This window comes from Lissotriton vulgaris, chromosome 3_1, assembly GCF_964263255.1.
Source record: "Lissotriton vulgaris chromosome 3_1, aLisVul1.2, whole genome shotgun sequence".
NCBI lineage: Eukaryota > Metazoa > Chordata > Amphibia > Caudata > Salamandridae > Lissotriton > Lissotriton vulgaris.
This window is the reverse complement of record NC_141689.1, coordinates 1082009909-1082024801: the sequence shown is the minus strand read 5'-3', so window position 1 is coordinate 1082024801 and position 14893 is coordinate 1082009909. Positions and strand designations below refer to the sequence as shown.

Here is a 14893-nt window from a genome sequence, read left to right as displayed (position 1 = left end):
CTTGGCTACTCTGCATGCAAGACAGGAATTGGTACCCCTTTTGCTGGCTATCCATTTACAAGTAACAGATGCTATAGGTAAGGCACCCAACCTAAATCTAATATTTAGTGATTTTATGAATAGGGGGTCAATTTCATCCATGTATTTCTTGAAGTGAGAGAATGGATTACATTCTAAAAAGGATCAGTGTGTTTCCCCAGGCCTGGCCAACTAATTAATACAGACCCCACCTGATCCCAATACATTGCCTTTAGGTTTTTTATTGCATTAGAGGAAATTGATTGTTGATCTGTCCAATACTCTTCTATGTCCAGTGAGTAACATGTCTGTTTCACAAAGGCCAGCCACAGGAGCTTTCTCCCACCGTGAGACCTATCTAATACATATTGGAGTTCCTCTCTATATTTAACCAATTCGGGGATCGACCAGTCTCGGAATCAATATAAAATTGGCCTGAGTCAAATTAGCTGGATGATGGGCCGAATGCTAGGTCAAGTTTAATGAGTAAAGGGATGCTTGGGGGATTTCGAGCACCATTCTCAAGAAGTTGTTCTCTACCACTTCCAGTGCATTCAAGGTAACGTGACCCCACAATTCTGCACCATTGACACCAGCAGCTACAGCTTGGTCATTCCAGGCTTCAAGAACTGGAGAGACTGGGTGGATAGTGAAATTATTTGCATATTGTAATAATGCTGCTGAATGCTACCGCCATGTGTTTTAGGATAAGAGTGCTTTTTGTGACTTGATTTACCCAGGAGCTAGTAATGGAGAGACAGATACCGAGATAGTCAAATTCATTTACTCTCTGCATCCCTTTCCCCTCAAGCAATTTTATTCCTTTAAAACCTCTGTGCATGTGCATGGCCATGAATTTAGTATTGCTTTCTTTTATCACTAGGCCATGATCTGAGCAAAAGAGACTAAACTTGCTCAAGAGGGACTCTAGGCCCTTAGGAGTCTTTGGTATCAACAGCATGTCATCAGCAGACATAGTTGGTATCCTAGTCCCCCAAGAACCGGGGAGTTGTTTTAACAGGCCAGCAAGTAGTCAATGCATCTGTTAATGAACAGCAATAATAGTGTGGGTGCAAGTACACATCCCTGCTGAACTCCTTTTTCAACCCCAAATGGCCCAGTTGATTCCCCTTTGGGTCCCCTTGACCTGAGCGAAGTTTTCGCAGTGGAGACAAGTAATGATGGTAAGTAGGGGGTAATTAATCCCCATTTCATTAAGGGTTCTACACAATCTGTCCCTAGGGACCATGTCAAATGCCTCTTTGAGATGTACAAAAGTGGCACATAGACTACCATCACTCAGAACCACCTCTTCCCACCTTACCAACTGGAAACTGAAGACTTGACTGACTGTGCTGGTCTGAGGCCGAAAACCAGCCTGAAGTTCGGTCCGAATTTTTCTTTCTTCGATCCAGGAAACAACTGATCCAGGATAATCTTACAACATTTTTTTTACTAGAGCTGATTGGCCAGCAATTCACTGGATCCAATTTTGATCCTTTTTTGTGGATATGAATAATACTCCGGCCCCTTCCATGACTTGGGACTATCCGCACCTGCCAGTATAGCGTTAAAAGTGCAGGTGAAATATGGAACCCAAATGGTTTGTTCTGAAATAAAGAGGTCCACTGTACTTCGGTCCAACACTGGGCCTTCCCTGGATTCTTGGAATTATGACAGATTTGACCTCTGTGCTACTAAAGAAAAGGCCGGCCTCATACAACAAATCTTTTTTAGAGGAGGGTGGGCACACGCTAGTAGCTTGTAATTGGCCAGATCGGTTTAGGGACTCACAGTTTGTAGATGGAGAGGGCAACTATATAAGGTTTTAAAATAGGTCACCCAAGCATGTGGTAGAATATGGGATTCTGTTTTCAGCTTGGCAAACTTTGCGCCATGAGAAATTACATGCCAAAAGTCCCTTTGGTTCCCTTCTTGCACAACTACTAATAGGTCACTCCAGATAGCTGTGTCCCAATCAGTTTTTGCACTTTTCGGAGTTTGCTTGTAATCAGATCTGGCGATCCTAGCTTCCTGGTTAGAACCCCACTTGAGGGCACCTAGGAGATAGGTTTTTGCCACTCTACAGTTTTGTTATACCATGTAGCGTCTTCTGACCCAGGATCGTACCATAGTTGAAGGACTAATTGGGGGGTTGAAAAATTGTTCATTGATAAGACAACAAGTGTTACTAGAATACATCAATGGCATGTCGGGGATGTGAGAGTAGGGAGAGGGGAAGGGCAGCGTAGGTGGTGGTTTGCTACCAATACTCATGGTCACTGAGCTTTCTTATGCTTTGTGTACTGTTTTAATGAAAACAATACTGAAAAACAGAAGACAAAGGTGATGTAATAGAACATAGGGAGAAATTCTTCAGAACTGCGATATCTCTCAATGCCATTTTGTTTCCACTATTCGACTTATGTTACTCAACTACACCTTATCACCTTTTGTGAAGGTACTCCCATCACATCATCAACCCATGACCATCTTCCAGTTTAACATGGCTTATCATGCCCTGGTTTACATTTGCAAGAAATGACGTAACGCAGACTAACATAGTCTCTCTAGGTTTTGCACACTCACAGCTGCTTTGCATACCCAACGCTTATTGTTGTGTACTTTTCATGTCAACCTTTTATTTGGTCTCCTCGTTCCAACTGTGACATAAATCTCTGGTATGCATGCATTGTTGAAGAAAGTCACCCCTTACGTTCAGTCTGAGAAAATGCATTTTTTTCTCTCCTGTGTCACTCTGGGTTTCCCAGTTTTAAGATAATCCCCGTCCATCATTTCTTAACAACTCTCTTAAACTTGGCATTGTCCCTGATATAGTTAGGAATGCGGAAATCGTTCCTATTCAGAAGAAAGCAGGCGCAGATTCATTAGTTCTTAGGGCCTGATTCACATAATTAACTTAAGGCAAAATCCTAAACTTACTACTTTTGGTATTCACAGAATGCACTTACTACTTTTGGTATTCGCAGAATGGATTTACGACTACTAACTTTACGTCCGCACTCGGGCCGGAGATTCCGGCCCGGAGGTGGAGCTTGTGGCCCGGAGGCGGAGCTTCCGGCTTAGAGGTAGAGCTTCCGGACCGGAGGTGGAGATTTTGGCTATGGCTAAATCTCCACCACCGGCCGGAATCCCCACCTCTGGGCCGAAAGCTCCACCTCTAAGTCGGAAGCTCCGCCTCCGGGTCGCAAGCTCCGCCTCCAAGCTGCAAGTGCTGCCTCCGGGCCATAAGCTCCACCTTCGGGTCGGAATCTCCGGCCCGAGTGCGGACGTAAAGTTAGTAGTCGTAAATCCATTCTGTAAATACCAAAAGTAGTAAGTGCATTCTGTGAATACCAAAAGTAGTAAGTGCATTCTGTGAATACTAAAAGTAGTAAGTTTAGGATTTAGTCTTAAGTTAATTCTGTGAATCGGGCCCTTAGTAACTACCGTCCCATCTCCTTGCTGCCCTATTTGGGCAAAGTTCTTTAGGTTCATGTGACAAACTGCCTTAGTTCATTTGTGGGACACTCCCTAGTCTTGGACTCCCATCAGGCAGGTTTTAGACTTGCACATTCTACGGAATCTGTCATCCTCACAGTCGTGGACAAACTAAGAAGAGGAGCTGACAATGGCGTTTCCCAGACCCAGGTCCTTCTAGACTTGTCTGCCGCATTTGACACGGTTGATCATGACATTCTGATCGACCGTGCCAGAAATGCCGGGATCCAGTCTAGAGTGGCTCTCCTCTTTTCTTGGCAGCCGGTTCCAAGCGGTGCGGCTTGCAAATTTCTCCTCTAACATGAGGGAATTGACTTGTGGAGTTCCCCGGGGCTCTTCTCTCTCTCCGCTCCTTTTTAACTTGTACCTTTCCCCCTTAATTTGCTCCCTGAGAGAAAGAAAGATAGAAATGTTTAACTATGCTGATGACCTCCAACTGGTGATGACCTCCAACTGGTATTCGACATCAACTCATCAGTATCCTCAGTTGCCACCTTTCAGGCCACCATGATCTTTATAAGTGATTGGATGAACAATAACCAACTTAAACTGAATCCTGATAAGACTGAGCTGATCCTCACAGGTGGCTCAACCAACCTGTGGCATACCAACTTCTGGCCTTCTTCATTGGGCAAATTCCCCGTCGCCAGTAAGTTCTGCCAAAAGTTTAGGCATAGTGATTTCTGGAGACTTGTCTCTGAACGCTCAGATCAGCTCTGTCGTTTCCGCCAGTTTTTTTCCAATTACGGAGAATTAGGAAAATCATCAGATTCTTGTCCATGGAAGCTCTGGCCTTGGTCATCTTAGCCTTGGTTATCTCCCGAATGGACTATGCCAATTCATTGTATGTTGGCATCCCCGCCTATCAACTTAAACGTCTTCAGCTGGTCCAGAACCAAGCTGCCAGACTTATTTCCATCTACCTAAGTGGCAGCACATTAGCCCTCTTATGAAAAACCTACACTGGCTACCGGTGGCCAAGAGGTGTGCTTTTAAGCTGGGATTTACTATCTTTAAAGCCCTTCACAGAAACAGCCCAGCATTAGTTTCTTCCAGGATTCAACGTTACATCCCCTCGCGTGATTTGTGTTCCTCCCACTTAGACCTGTTAGTCATCCCTTCTTTTAAACGCAAGAAGCATGGGGGCTCAAGATTTGCCGTCTTGGCCCCACAATTTTGGAACCCTCTCCCTGTGGAGATGAGGTTGACAACCTCCTATGTACAGTTCAGAAAACTGCTTGTGGTGTTGCAGTCTAGTGCTGCACATGTGACGTCAGGCACCCACGTGACTCTGTGGTGTCTGACGGGATTGCTCACTGCGTTGGGCCAGTGGCGAACGAGTAACAGTGGTATGCAGACGCACTTACCCCTCATGAACAAAGCAAACTTGACACTTCACCCAGGTGTCGACGCTTGTATCTTAATGCAAACACTATAAATTGGCAACAAGCGGACTCACACCTGCAGTTCCAGCCGCCTCGATATCTTCAGCTGCCAGCCCACCCTCCCGAATCACCGCACACGGCCGGCGCGGACTGCAGTAGAAGGGGAGTGACGTCCTACGAGCAGACCACTAACCCTCCACGCTTGCCATCAAAGTGTGTATCCTGCCATCCGGTCGGCTAAGCCGCACAGGTCTACTCCCGGAGAGTTCACCGTCTAGCAGGTGCGCCCACCCCATCACCATGTTCACCCAGACCTTCTCCCTCACAATCATGGTGCTGTTCCTCCCAAAACCAGGGAAACCGGCAATAAAATGGGCAGACTGGAAGGGGTACTTTCTTAACTACTTGTCGGCGCTGGAGGATGAAGGGGAAGAAGAGTTCTCCAGCAAAGGCAGGAATAAAATTCTGCTGCACAACCTAGGACCCGAAGGACTACGAGTGTATGAAAACATGGTAAAGAAACCGAGAGCCATGACCGAGGTCGATGTGTTCCAACATGCGTAGGACGACTTAGATGCGAACTACCAGCCAGTCATCTGTACAGCAATTGATAGGTACACCTTCTTCCAACGGAAACAGACTGAGACAGAGATGGTGGACGATTACGTGGCTGCACTCAAGAAATTAGCAATAAACTTCAAATTTGGGCACCTGCACGGCGACTTAATACGAGATCAAAAAATCATGCACACGACAAGCACCAATGTGCAGGAAAAGTTATGGGTGAGTGGGGAAGGATCTCTTCATGAGATCATAGCCATTGTCAAAAAGGCTGAACTCTCAAAGCGGTGTGCCCCCGCGGCCAAGAAGGAAGCAGAGACGAAACTTGCAGTCTGCAAAGTCAGCGATACCACTGGATCAAGAGACAAGCCACCCGCTCCCGCACCATGTCGCCTGACTAGGCGACCCACTTGGGCTCCAGTGGCACAAGCCCCACCCTCAATGGACAAGAAAGGCTCCTGCTACAGATGCGGCAGCTCAGCCCACATGGCCAACAACAAACAATGTCCTGCATATCGCGTCAAGTGCTTCTTCTGTGTTATAGTAGGACATTTTGGAAAAGCCTGCCAGAGGAAACGCAGCAATGCGCCAGTGAAGTGTATCATGTACAACTCGGAACCCGACGTGGGAGAAGAGGACAGGGACAACGACTGCATACTGTGTGTGGATGACCAAGTGTGGGGCATCGTGTGCAACACAAAGAAGAAACCTCCTTGCATGGTGACCATTGAGGGTGTCCAGGTCTCAATGGTAGTGGACTCAGGTTCCCCATTTACTATAATACAAAAAGCGGTCTGGGACTCAGACTTTGCCACCACCATAGGGCACCAGCTATACCCCACAAACATACATACTGTCACCTACACTGGCGAGAAGATCCCCATGGATGTATGTCATCATAACGCATGCTTTTACTATGCATGCCTTTATAAAGCAGGTTTACAACGCAAGTCGTTACAACGACTTGCGTTGGGGGGGGCGCTAGATAGTGGAATAGTTTAATTTACTATTCCAACGCCACTCCCCGTGGATAGTAGGGAAGGTTTTGGATAGTAAATTAAACTATTCCCTATCCTGCAGCGCCCCCCAGCGCAATTCGCTGTAATGACTTTTGTTATTAAACCTGCGTTGTAAAGGTACTGCGTAGTGAAAGTTGCGTCGTAAAGGATGTTTCCCATCCCCATGGTTGGGTTTAGACCCCTCACATTTGAGTTCAAAGGCAGAGTGGCCACGGGCAAACTATATGTTGCAGAAAAGGGCCCCTCACTCTTGGGGTGTGCCGACCAAGGCGCAATAGGCATACAACTCAATCCCAGTGGCGACATTCAAGTCCTCACGACAGAAGACGCGCACACCCTAGCAGAGGACACATTGAGAAAAGACTTTCCCAGCATCTTTGGAGGGACCCTAGGCCAACTATCCCAATTTATGCACAAGATCATCCTGAATGAAGGAGCAGTTCCTGTCAGCCACAAAGTGCGCAACATCCTTTTCAACTGCTGAGACGCGGTACAACAAGAATTACAACGACTCGAAGAGAGCGGCGTAATTGAGCCCATAGAAAGCACCGAATGGTTAGCGCCACTGGTCATGGCACGGAAACCAAACGGGAAGGTGCACCTATGCATTGACCTGCGAGAATTAAACAAAAACATCCTAGTAGACAAATTTCCGCTACCACGCATCAGCGACCTCCTGGCTCAGACCAAGGACATAAAATGGTTTTCGACTATTGATCTCACGGCGGCATACCACCAGATCCTACTCCACCCATCCAGTCGGAAACTTACATCCTACATCACACCATTTAGCTGCTACAGATTCCGCCACCTGCCCTTCGGACTGGCATCAGCTGCAGCGGTGTTCCAAAAGCTCATGCATAAACTCTTCAAGGCCAGCAAAAACGTACTCTACTTCCAAGACGACATACTGATCATGGGGAAGACCAGAGAAGAACACGATACCACCCTTCGAGACGTGTTACGCACCCTGTCAGCAAACTGACTCACGGCTGAACTTGGGAAGTGCAAGTTTGGACTGCGCTCAGTGACATACATAGGACACAAAATAGGTGAAACTGGGATACTTCCCAAATGAACAACAAAAGGCCTCACCTAAATTACACCCAATCCTAACAGGAATGACAATATAAGGGTTTTCAATATCCTTCTCAATTCCCTTGAGTGTGATTACTTACACTACTCTAATTGTCACGGTGTATCAATTACTACTTTAAAAAAACCATCCAGGCTAGTTTCCACCTCCCACTGAAAAATATTTAGAAAAAAGTGTGAAGGAAGAGAGAGACTACCTCACGGTAGAACCACCAAAGGGGTTGCTGACTGGTGCTCGCCAGCGTACCCACTTATCATCACAGGCCACTCTCTCTCTCTGTGGAAAAAAAAGAAGAAAAGTGTATGTTCTCCTTTTAGAAGACCCGTAACACAAATGTTGTGAAGAGTGATAGAGAAACTTAGGTATAACTAAACCAACAGTGCCTACTATTTGTTATGAGTGCCCATTGAACCCCTGTGAGAATCAGAAAACATAATTCTCACCATTAAAAACCGGTGAAGCTTGCTGGCCAAACAATTTCATTAGATACTGCAAGCTTCCCCAATTAAAAATGGTTTCCATCAAACCATAATCAATTCAATGTTGCCAACATGTTTAGTTGCTACACCGTCTCGCAACTTCTTTAGGGTTAACAGGGGTTCCAATTCTCAGTCTTCACTCAAAATTCACCTGAAACCTGTAATGGTACCAGAAAACACAGTATAAGGCCAGTTGTAAATATCCATCTCCCTTCCGAAACAACACAATGAATTCCAATGTTATTTAAGCACACAGTTTACTGTGGTCTTTTTAAAGTAGTAATTGATACACCGTGACAATTAGAGTAGTATAAGTAATCACACTCAAGGGAATTGAGAAGGATATTGAACACCATATATTGGCATTCCTGATAGGATTAGGTGTAATTTAGGTGAGGCCTTTTGTCGTTTATACTATTGTGAGTGGGGGGAGGCCTCACCTTTCTTTCCCCCTGTGACTCCTATTGTATTGGCATACTTCCCAAATGAACCAATGTGGCAGCGATCAGAGCTGCGCCCCAGCCCCGGACCAAAGAAGACGTCAGATAATTTCTTGGACTGGAAGAGTTTTACAGCAAGTTCGTCCGCAACTTTACCACAAAGACCTATTCCATGCGACAACTCTTGAAAGACAAGGCCAGTTACCTGGTCAAGGCGAACCTTGACCTGTCCTCAGGCCAAGTCCGCACCCCCACCGCTCCAGCGTTCTCTTCTGGTGCTCTGCTGCTGCCCACGCCGCTGCTGCCGTCGCTGGAAGTTCGAGGCCCTCCTCCACCCGCAGGCTCCCGCCTGCGCCTCATCTCTGCTGGCCCAGTGGTGGGCGGTAAGTATCAAGTCTGACCTCTTGCTCTGTTTGTCTCTCTCTCTTTCCTTTATGTCCTCTTTTTTGCTGCACTTTAAAATCGTTTCTCTCTACCTTTAACCTTGTTGCCTTTTTCTAATCTCTGCCTGCTTGTCTCCTAGTACCCATCTCGCCCGCCCGCCCCCGCATTCCTCCCGCATTCCTTCCTGCCGCTGTGTCCGCTGCTGCCCCGCCCTCTTCCTCTCCCATTCCCCACCCACCTCCCAGCTGCTCCTCCCTCCCTCCCTCCACCCTTCTTAATGCAGGCCGCTGCGCGGCCACACAGCGGACGCGCGCAGCGGGCGCCAGAGGCAAGCCCGTCTGCGCCCGTCCGTGCCTGGACCGAGGCCCAGCGCCCGAAACCCTGGACCCCGCGCACCCCACCACGCCAGTCCTAGACTCAGCTAAGATGACGAATCCCTCCACGCTCACCGAGACAGCCCTCATCGCAGCCACAGACGACATCAGGCGCCAACTAGACAACGGGGAAACATCTGCCCTCATCCTCCTGGACCTATCGGCCGCCTTCGGCACGGTTTGCCATCGCACACTAAAGACCCGCCTCCAGGATGCCGGAATCCAAGAGAAGGCCCTCGACTGGACCACATCCTTCCTCTCCGGCAGATCCTAGAGCGTCCGCCTCCCGCCCTTCCGATCCGAAGCCACCAACATCATCTGCGGCGTCCCCCAGGGCTCCTCCCTCAGCCCGACGCTGTTCAACATCTACATGGCCCCCCTCGCTCAAGTGACCCAACACCACAACCTCACCATCATCTCCTACGCCGACGACACTCAGCTCATCCTCTCCCTCACCAAGGACCCGCACTCCACCAAATCCAACATCCACGACGGGATGAAGGCCATCGCCGACTGGATGAGGAGCAGCCGTCTGAAACTGAACTCTGACAAGACGGAGGTCCTCATCCTCGGACCCACCCCCTCAGCCTGGGATGCCTCCTGGTGGCTGAGCACCTTGAGAACATCACCAACGCCAACCGACCTTGCACGCAACCTAGGATTCATCCTCGACTTCACCCTCTCCATGTCCAAACAGGTCAACCCCGTATCCTCCTCCTGCTACAACACCCTCCGCACACTCAGCAGAATCTACAAATGGATCCCGACCGAGACAAGAAGAACGGTAACACAGGCCCTCGTAAGCTGCAGGCTGGACTACGGCAACGCACTCTATGCCGGAATCCCAGCCAAACACCTGCGTCGTCTCCAGCACTTCCAAAACGCCTCCGCCCGACTGATCGTCAACGTACCCCGCCGCTGCCACATCACCCCCCACCTGCGAGACCTCCACTGGCTCCCCATCGAAAAGAGGATCCCCTTCAAACTCCTCACCCACGCACACAAAGCACTCCACAACGCCAGACCAGCCTACCTGAACAGCAGACTCAGCTTCCACACACCCTCCTGCCAGCTCCGCTTTGCCAGCCTCGCCCTCGCTACCGTCCCCGCATCCAGCGGACTACCTCCGGCGGCAGATCCTTCTCCCACCTCGCCGCCAAAACCTGGAACACCCTACCTCCCCTCCTACATCAGACTGAAGACCGACTCGCCTTCAGAAAACACCTCAAGACCTGGCTTTTTATGAGCAGTAACGGCGCCACCCCCGCGCCTTGAGACCCTCACGGGTAAGTAGCGCGCTATACAAGTCTTCTGATTGATTGATTGATTGATTGATTGATTTATTGATTGTTGCACGTCAGAATCCAACCGTGAGTTCAAAGCCATCAAAAAGGACATCTGCGAAGTAATACCTCTCCATGGATTCGACTGTCGAGCCCCCAGCATCCTGACCACGGACGCGAGTGACAAGGGGTTGAGAACTGTCTTGACGCAACGCTCAATGGACAGCACTGAAACCACAATAGGCTTTGCGTTCTGCTCCCTCACACCCAATGAAGAAAAATTCAGCGTGATCGTAAAGGAGATGCTGTCGGTCACCTGGGCCATGAGCATATTTCAGCAATACCCAATGGGGCTCCTGCTTCAGCCTTCGCACAGACCACAAGACACTGATAAAGGTCTTAACATCCAGCGGTCATGCCATAACTACTTGAATTTATGTACAATGTGGAATACCTTCCGGGTCAAAAGAACAAGGTGGCAGATTTTTTCAGTCGCTCAGCCCCATAGAAGCAGCACCAGAGTCGCAATCATGGAGGACCATGAGAGCAGCATCATTGCCCAAGAATGGACATCCGCTCATGACACCGATTCCACATTTCGTAAGTCAAAGTCTTCGTCTCGACAGGGTGGCCGGAGAAGAGGCATGTATCAGAAGATACCAAGAAGTATTGGGTAGTACGGGACCAGTTATCCCTCAGTGATGATGCCGTCTTCTTGCTCCGAGGGGACAAGGTAGTGCCCCCTGAGACGCTCCGGGACCGCGTCCTCACCATCATCCATGAAGGCCACTTGGGGATCATAAAGTCGAAGAGGAGGATAAAGCTGTTGTATTGGTGGCTGGCCATCGACTTCTCTGTGGAAAAATACGTAAGAGCATGCCAGCACTGCTCCAAGGCAGACAAATCCCTTACCCTGCTACGAACCCCAGTGGGGGAATTCACCACACTTGCCAACCCTTTGGAAGAGCTTTCAGTGGACATCTTGGGCCCCGTCCTTGTCACCTGGGGTGAACCCAAATATGTCATAGTCCTTGTGGACAGGTACTCCAAATGGCCCAAAGTAGAGACCTGCGAGAAGGCAGACACCGACAGAATCATCGCCTTCCTAACCAAAGTTTTCTTGCAGGAAGGCATCCCGAGAGTCATCACTTGTGCCAATGAACCTCAGTTTGTCTCGGCCAAATGGAAGGCCTTCATGCAGAGGAACGGGATCAAAACACAGCACACCCCAGTGTATCATCCAGCGGGTAATGGGCTTGCCAAGGCTTTAACTGTGTCATCATGGGCTCAATCCAAGCTGCATTCAACGCTGGCAAGAACTGTGAGACCAAACTCAAAAGCACGATATGGGCATACCGGATAACACCCACCGTGACGGGTTACAGCCCGTTCATGATCCTAAGGGGACGGGAACCCTTCACCAAGGACAATTGAGCATGGATGAACATGACAATGCAAAGCAAGTGGTCCCCGGCGGTAGTCAGAAGCAACATAGCCAAAGCACAGAAAATCTACAAAGAACACTATGACCGAGGACATGGAGTACGAGCAGTGTCCTTGGCAGCAGGAGACTGGGGTAGGGTGAAACTGGGCCAGCTCTGCAAGAAACGAGATGGCAAATACAGCAAACCGCTGCAAGTTAAGGACCTCTACTCACGTTCCGCCCTCCTGAGTGATGGCAAGATTTGGTTACACAGTCGTATGGCAAAGTGCAAAAAAATCCTTTGATGTGCCACGGATTGCTCTGTTGCGGACGCCGGTTATGACGGGGAGGTAGATGAGGCAAGGGATATTCTCCCGCCAGAGAACTCCGACGCACCCAGCACACAAGGGGGTTGCCCTGAGCCAAGCACCAGCACAGACCTCACTCAGCACACTACACCCCAGCAATCCAAGGAGGCAAGAACTCAGGGACAGAACAGAGAGCACCGAGCACCACAACCACCACACCTCAAAGGGCTGAGACACAAAAAGGGCAGGCTGCTGCTACTCGCACCCGCACAGGAAGGTTAGTGGAACGTCCCAATAAATACTGTGAATTTGAAATGCAACCCCGAGATGGGACACTCCCACCCCACCCCCCCAAACTTCTTCCCTCAGCATTTTCCCCAGCCATCCCCCCCAGCCCAGTGGGAAGGACTATGATGAAAATGTTGACTGTTCCTTTACTCTTTTGTTGTTTTTGTTATAAAAGGGGGAGGTATATAGTGTTGCAGTCAAGTGTTGCACATGAGACGTCAGGCACCCACGTGACTCTGTGGTGCCTGACGGGATTGCGCGCTGTGTCGGGCCAGTGGCGAACGAGTAACAGTGGTATGCAGACGCACTTACCGCTCATGAATAAAGCACAACTGAAACTTCACCCGGGTGTCGACGCTTGTATCCCAATGCAGACACTATACTGCTTAAGACCCAACTGTTTGTTCAAGCATATGGGGATTAAATCTAGTTTCCTGCTGCCTCCTCTTTGCCCCCCTCTAGGGGCCATGAAACCGCTTGGTGTACGTGCGCTATATAAGTGTTTCTAACATTACAAGATATCTTCCTAAACGCTTTTGCCACATGTTCTCTTTTGAATGGTGTTATAAATATAGCTCTTCAGTGTTTGCATTGTTTCTTGGAGTAGCAGCTCTTTGCACTCAGAATATAGGACTTTCTTTCTGCTTGTTTCTCTTAAAATTCGTTTGTCGTCCTTGACGTTGGCCACTCAGAATATTTAAGGACTCATATTTCGCTCAATCAAAAATGGTTAATAATTGATATGCATTAATCTGATAGATTTGTTACTTTTTTTAGTACTGCAACATACACAGTCAGTATTTGAAATTATGAGAGCACTTAGATTAATAAATACCAGGACAAGAGGGACATAGATTGCTTATTACATGAAAAGTTCTATTGATTTAACCTGGACTTTCTTAGAAATGAGCCACAGTGCTACATTATCCCGACCTTGCTCTCATGAATATGATAAGTGTGCAGCTAAAACACTTATATATCAGTCAGTCAATAAAGCTTTATTCGATTTTTTCAAAGAAAATCATAAAAGCACGTATGATACAGCATAAAAATGAATATGAGCTACAATCAAAAAGACATACTACATTGTTAAAAACATGTTAAAAAAAGTTAGATTAGTGAAAAATTGTGCAAAGATTAGCTGGTGGGGGTCAAAGACAGTTAGTTCATGGATGCTCTGCACCTTACTGCATATTTCAGAAAGCTACTAGCTGCATTGATTGTGAGTTCATCTTCGAGCATATATAGCTTTAGTAAGGCTGGTCGGCACTGTCTTAGGCCCCAGTGTTTGAGGAGCGGAGAAAGATATTTCCGTCTGCCATAGTCATAAAATCTGCAGAATAGGATAACGTGAATGTTGGACTGCTTGGAAACATTGTCACAAGGACAGACCACCGGGGTAGGTGACCAATCGTTTACAGTGGGAAAGGTTAGTAGGCGGAAGAAACAATCCGTCCTCATCCTTGTCAGCAACATTCTCGTGTAGGGAGTGGTGAGCGGGGAAAGGTAAGAAGGGATGCCGTCATCGTACAGTAGGAGGTTGTGATTGGCAATCGATGCTTTGTTGCCTTCGAGATAAGAACGCCTATCTGAAAGCAAGCCTAGGCAGCGAGCCTTGAGGATCTTTTTAGAAATCATTTGACACGTTGTGGGGTTAGTGTACATATCAGCTAAATCCAGGGAGGTTAAGAATTTCTGCACATAGGCGAGCCAAGGTATCTTTCTTGTGTTGGTTAAGGCCATACAGTCCTTGATAATGTCCTGGTTTAACACCGTTTTTTCCGAGCACCAGATTTTGTGCCATAGCAGGATAGGCGCAGTTTTAATTATGTCTGAAATATATACTCGTGCTAACTCGTTATGGCAGACTGTAGTTGAGATTGATCGAGGGACAGCCAGCAAAAATCTTAGAAACGAGTTCTCACTGGTTTGGATCTCGCCGCAATCCGCCAGGCCCCAGATACCTGCTCCATATGTTGCGGTTGAGATACATTTGGCAGCGAATATGTCCAGCAGAATTTTAACTGGTTTCCCTCCTAGTTTGGCCGCAAATTTCTTTAAGGCTCCAATCTGTCTAATAAAAGCCAAGTTTCGGGTATGTACAGCATTCTTCCAGGTGCCAGTGCTGCTAAAAAGTATACCTAGATATGTGAAGGTTTTTGTGAGACAGATCTTATTTGCATCGATATACGTATTGCAGGAAATGTTCTTTTTGGTACTGCGACACATAGTAAAGGTTTTACTTACATTGATCTTAAGACCTCTCATATCCATAAAAGTAGAAAAGGCGGTCAGTGCTTTTTGAAGGCCTAGTTGGGTCCTGGACATAATCAC

General features: G+C 48.0%; 1 protein-coding gene across 2 annotated transcripts in view; it reads left to right on the top strand.

Annotated features, from left to right (window-relative positions):
* RASSF6 (Ras association domain family member 6) overlaps positions 1–14893 on the top strand; it is a 312787-nt gene that overhangs the window by 281807 nt on the left and 16087 nt on the right. The gene's annotated exons all lie outside the window — the stretch shown is intronic.